Raw genomic sequence first — 6,000 nt, 5'->3', positions numbered from 1 at the left:
CCAAACTACCACAGTGTGTCTGTTACTTTTGATTTTGGCTAGATAGGGTAAAAAATATAATTTGGACATGTATGTAATTTGGACATGCACGGCGATGTATGTCTTGTTTCTGAGAGCTAATAAAAGTAGATACTTCTCAATATCGATTATTGGATTAAATAGACCCTATTCTATTGACTTACGTTGAAAATACGCTTAACAATTAAGAATTTACTTAAAAATGATCGAAAATGTAAATTGTTTCACTAAAACCCGTCAAATGCACAGGTATGCAAGACGACATACACTCCACAGTCACATAAAATATTCACCTCAAAATCGTTAAACTAATAATCATAAGAAATTTAAAAGCCTTATTGCAAAGAAAAATGTTCAGTAAAGAAGAATTAGGCAGCCAATCTCTTAGCATTCATCTAGAACGCTTAAAATAGATGCTGTCCAAAATACATTACAAGTTTTCTACTGTAAATATATTTTGGTCACCTGACGAAATACATGGGAATGCTTTACGATTGCATACTTGGAGGCGTATTCTGTGGGTCTGGCAATATTTAATCGATTTTAGCAAAAACTGTAATAGTTTTCATAATAGATGCCTGTTAAGCGGAGAAATTTGATTATTTGTAAGAAAATATTTGTTAATTGATGCTACTTCCATGATTTAGCAGTATTTATGGCTAAACATTGAGATAATTGCCCTGTCCAAATTATATATACCTAAGGGTGTCCAAAACATATATTCGGTGTCCAAAATGCAATTCTAACAGGCGATTGGAAATTGTAATTTTCTCAGCTTAAAATGCTTTCGTTAAGGTGAATCGGGACGCTGTGTTATTTTTCCTATCTTCCCTCTCTTTCTAACAATTTGCCTCGCGATTTTGAAGATGGTAATCTCGATTTCTATCGCACAGATGAGGCTGAAAAACAATCAGCATATGCACTGCAAGTGAGCATACACAATGATAGATTTTTGTTCCATTATATGAAGTAGAATCTGAGATTACCATCTTAGTAGCAACAGAGCAATGGCGGATATTTCCTCGACCGTCCCGTCCGCCCTTAAGGTTTTTGTCACCAGGAACGCAAAGTACAATCATATTATAAGCGTATTAGTAACTTTGCAAAATAATCAATTGCTTTCTAAGAAAGCTAGGAGACGATTTTTCCAACATTGCCCTCAGCCTGTCCAAAATACATGAATTACCCTACGTCGTTTGGTTTTCTCATATATCAAAACGGTGTATCTATCGGTTGTGCTGCTTTTCCCCGAATGTCGGTTCCCCGAATGTCGTTTCCCCGAACGCCGTTTCCCCGAATAACCCTTTTCCCCGAATGCCGTTTGCCCGAATAAGTACGTTTCCCCGAAAAAAAATTGATGTACTGTCAAAAAATTATTGGATTCTAAATTGCTACCGGCTAGGCCGCTTTTATTAGTTTTATTTCTAAAGTATTGTCGGCTAACACTTAATCATAGGAAATTTCCTTCACAAAGATGGTTGTTCTTTCGAGTTCTTTGGGAACTGTTAACATTATAGTTAATATTGATTCACTGAAAATGTTCCTTAAATTTGTGTTAACGTCGCAGCTAATATAGCATCACTAGATATTTTCCCTTCTTTCAAAGAAGGCGATTCTTTCAAGTTTTAATTAACATCACAACTAATATAGTTTCCCTAGAAATTTTCCCTTCTTTCATAGAAGGCGGTTCTTTCAGGTTTTAGTGCTAACAAGTTTTTGTTAACATGGCAGCTAATATAGTTTTCCTAGAAATTTGCCCTTCTTTCAAAGAAAGCAGTTCTTCCAAGTGTAAATGCTAACAAGTTTTTGTTAACATGGCAATTAATATAGTTTTTGAAATAACTAGTACTGACAAAGTTTCCGTTGAAGTTGTTGTATTTAGTTAAATCTCAGTTAAATCATGTACATACATACAGTGAAACCTCCATGAGTCGATATTGAAGGGACCATCGACTCAAGGAAATATCGAGTAGTGGAACAAAAATCCTTTGGAAAGCTTTTTGGGGGGACCATCATAGTAACCCAGAAATAATTTTGCAGTATGAAAAAATTTACCTCCATGAGTCGATATCGAGACAAGGAACATCGACTCATGGAGGTTCGACTGTACATATTTTTAAAGATATATAAAAACTAGTGAATTAAAACTACTTCTTTCGCGTTTCGGGGAAACAGGAATTCGGGGAAACGGCATTCGGGGAAACGGCATTCGGGGAAAAGGGACATTCGGGGAAACGGCGTTCGGGGAAACGACATTCGGGGAAACGACATTCGGGGAAAAGTAGCACAATCGTATCTATCAGTAAAGTTGTAAACATCAAAATAGTTAGATACGTCGTTTCGAATAATATGCTTAGTTAAACAATAATTAAGCAATAAATCATCAAACAGTGATATGGATTCTTCCATTTGCTTTATGAATCATGCATGCAGCGGGGTTAACGGATTTGTTTACATTCTCGAGTTACGTCGGATTGAAAAGTTATGCTTGAAATATCCTAAAACTCGAAGATTAGGGTAGTCCAGGCCCAACTGAGGGTAAATTGGTAAATTATTCTCATCTTGGAAGGTTCGCAATTTTTTTTTTTCATCCTGTGTTTTGGCTATTTCGTCACCCCCTTCACTTTGTTTCGGAAAGCTTCCTCCAGATTTCTGATTAGTCCAACTGAGTCACTGAGTAGGAATTTTTCTCTGCGTGTGTTTCTCGTTTTCTAGCGTGCATGACATGCAGCGCCATCTGTTGCCATTTTTATCGCTTCGAGGGCACAGCTCTTCGCACAGAAAGTTTCATCGAGCGGCTGCGCGCGATTCGATGAAAAATGACAGCCAGCTGATCGCTTCATCGACTTGTTTTGAAATCGCTTGATTTTGCTTGTAAACACAACACCACAAAACGAAAACATTCCCCTTCTCCCTTCGCCCGAAAGCAAGCAAACACACACCACGCATACATGCCTGTGAAAATCGAACAAAGCAGAAAATGTTGCGCCTCGGAACGGCTCGTGGAAAAATCGTTTAAAATAGTTACAAAGTGCAAGTATCGGTAGTGAAATCGCGCGAAACAGACAGCCAACGCTTCGCGGTAACCAGTGATAGTAAATTTCAGTGGTTTTATGAAGTGATTAGCAGGTAAAACGCGATGTGCATTATGGCTATGATTTTGCGACGAAGAAAAAGTTTGCTGCAAGATGTTCGGGGCGTAGGGCTACACCTGACCGTGGTGCGGCGCTAGTGGTGCACACGAAGACTGACGACTGGCTGAATTAGTGTGCGTATTGTTGTGATCTACTGCTGTGATGTTTACCGTATGCAGGGGAAGGTGGTTTGTTGAATGTTTATGAAAACGGCATGCTTTTTACCCAAAAATTCAAAATTAGGTAAATCAAACTTGCACTAGCTAGTTTACCTCGATTTTTAAAATTTAAGTCAAACATCAAATTCAGTAACAAATTTTGAAAACGACGTATAATCAATGGTGTAGCATGAATTCATGACAATTTAGGTAATAATGGATCCATTAGTATCCTAATTGAATTATCTTTATCAATAGTTGCGCAGCAAGTTCTACGCCTTTCCTACACAAAAACCGTACAAAAACGCTTTATATTTTTCATAGAATAAACATTTGAAATTATCCCCTCCCCCTGGATATTCAATCTTGACGCGATGGGAGGGCTTAAACCATTAGCATTTTAGCGCCAGTTTATTCTCCACTGCTTGGACTTTGAGCTAGATATATCTGGTTTACGAGTTGATCGCAAGTGAAGGAATCGGCCGGAAGTGCTAATGGGAACCAAAGGAGTATCCGTAGTGCATTTATCACAAGTTATAATTCAGCTTGCATAGACCTAATCTTTGCATTCTTTAAATTTTCTCAAATTTAACAATAATTGTTGAATTTAACGTAACGCAAGAGTGGGTAGGCGAGGTCTCTGCGTTACACTCATCATTCATCACTTGAATTCGAAAGTACACAGGACAGGGGACGCTAGGATAAGTTGACTTACAGCCTTACAGATTAGGTAACGTTAACAATTAAATTTATTACCTTTAGAAAATTCTGGACCCTAATCAGTCAAAACTGCTGATTTTAGAAATGAGTTTATATTTGTATTTCTTCTTTTTATAGGTTTTGTAGCGATGAATATATAGAAGTTGACAAATAATCTTAATCATTTTAATTTTTGACACAAAAATCAGCTGACTGATCTTTTTTGTTTTATATTCTAGATGGTATTATAACACTGACCAAAAAAGCAGGAATTTTGTTGTTCATGTTTCTTTAGGACTTAGGACGGTTGACAATCTAAAGAGTTACGGTGGATGTAATAATACTTCGGACTTAGATAATCACAGATATGCAGAAGACGACTAGACGAAATTAAAAACACAATTTGACACATTATAGACTATATTTCGACGTTTAGGATTTGACTGATTTCCTTACAACATCGAATGGAAGCTCAAAAAGTGTTACCTAACACTAATATGAGAGTTATTTGGGGATGATGCTGGTGCTGTCAATGACCAACATCGGTTATTGACACTATTGGTAATCAGCTTGAAATAATTTTCAGAATGTATTGTAAAAAACTTAGGTTATTATTTGATTTATTGTTTAGAGATGTCAGAAAACTAGTTGCCCATATTGGCTAAAAACACTAGCTCTGGCAGCTGTCTCCGAATAATTTTCAAAAATATCAAACCTGTAAATATCAGCTATGACACTTTTTTTGCTTTTCTTTGTAATATTTCTCAGGAATAGTACCTTGAAGGCGTTAACATGTACAGCTTTTTTTCTCTCTGAATGTTGTCCAGTGATCTCGGATATTTTCGATTATTGAAATATGTATTGTTCAATAATCATATCATTTTTGGAGCTTCCATTCGGTCAAAACACTAGTGCGATGGGAATAGTTAAAACACAGTAATTTTAAAAACTACTACGACCCAATACTAATTACTACACACTTTGCTCAAGTTAACGACATCGTCTAGTCCATCGTGAGTATTGGTACTAGTAGGGGGAAAGTTGGGGAAGGGTCCAGGCTTTGCTATCAGCTGTCACGCAGCTCCACCTGGTCACTCTACAAAAAAAAAAAAAAAAAAGAATAAACATTTGAAATTATCCTATAGTGGACCTCCTGAGCACGCCACCCTATCTTTTTGGAGGACTATGATGTATCGCAGGGGTTCTCAAACTTGTTCAGCTCGCGACCCACTTTCGATTGTGGTTGAACTTAGCGACCCACCTTCATTTGTTTTCATAACAATCTTCTTAAAAGTTGAAGTAAATTTTCTATCAAACACATTTTTACAACTTTCATTGCAATATTTTTTTTAATAAGGATAGTCCCCGATTTCAGTTAGTCTTAGGATACTGGGAGAGATTGGCGTGTTCCAACACAAATTCAACCTTTTCGGCTCCTTGGGATACTTACGTTTGTGCTCGTGCATAAGTTTTAAGATCTATAGGACACGTCGCGCTGCGAGTAAACCTACATTATGGAGCATTTTCAGAATTGTGGTACTATTGGATGGTCAGATAGACCTCTTGAAAATTATTGTGAGAAAAAAGGTAGATGTGGCGCTATATAAAAATTTCAATAACCTAATCCTGCATAAATTGAATTGAAAATACAAAATGCGATGAACAACGTGTTCACCTCTTTCAGTACACGAGAAAAAACATTAAATTTAACGTGCCTTTGGAACCGGCCTTCGGGTATCGAAACCTCAAAGTTTTAGAGAGCTACGATAAACTTTGAACTACGCACTTAGTTGAGCTCGGCTAATTTCCATTGTTTAGCCGATTGCTCGGCAACCTAAATTTAACTGAAATATCGGCAAAAAAAAACAGTTTTATTCATAGCACAGGGTGGCCACCGAACCGGGAAAAACGGGAAAAAGACGGGAATTCAGAACGACCGGGAAAAAAGCGGAAAAAAGCCGGGAATTTGAGATGATTACCGGGAAAATTAT

General features: G+C 37.2%; 1 protein-coding gene across 4 annotated transcripts in view; it reads left to right on the top strand.

Annotated features, from left to right (window-relative positions):
• The first annotated feature begins 2,959 nt into the window (after positions 1–2,959).
• The window catches only part of LOC109429975 (autophagy-related protein 2 homolog A), a 90,610-nt gene continuing 87,569 nt past the window's right edge, over positions 2,960–6,000 (top strand). For all 4 annotated transcript variants that reach the window (XM_029856968.2, XM_062846379.1, XM_062846378.1 and 1 more), the window contains exon 1: positions 2,960–3,147. The gene's annotated coding sequence lies outside the window, so the exon portion shown is untranslated. The remainder of the gene's footprint in view (positions 3,148–6,000) is intronic.

Source organism: Aedes albopictus, chromosome 1, assembly GCF_035046485.1.
Source record: "Aedes albopictus strain Foshan chromosome 1, AalbF5, whole genome shotgun sequence".
Lineage (NCBI taxonomy): Eukaryota > Metazoa > Arthropoda > Insecta > Diptera > Culicidae > Aedes > Aedes albopictus.
This window is presented reverse-complemented; position numbering and strand designations above follow the sequence as displayed.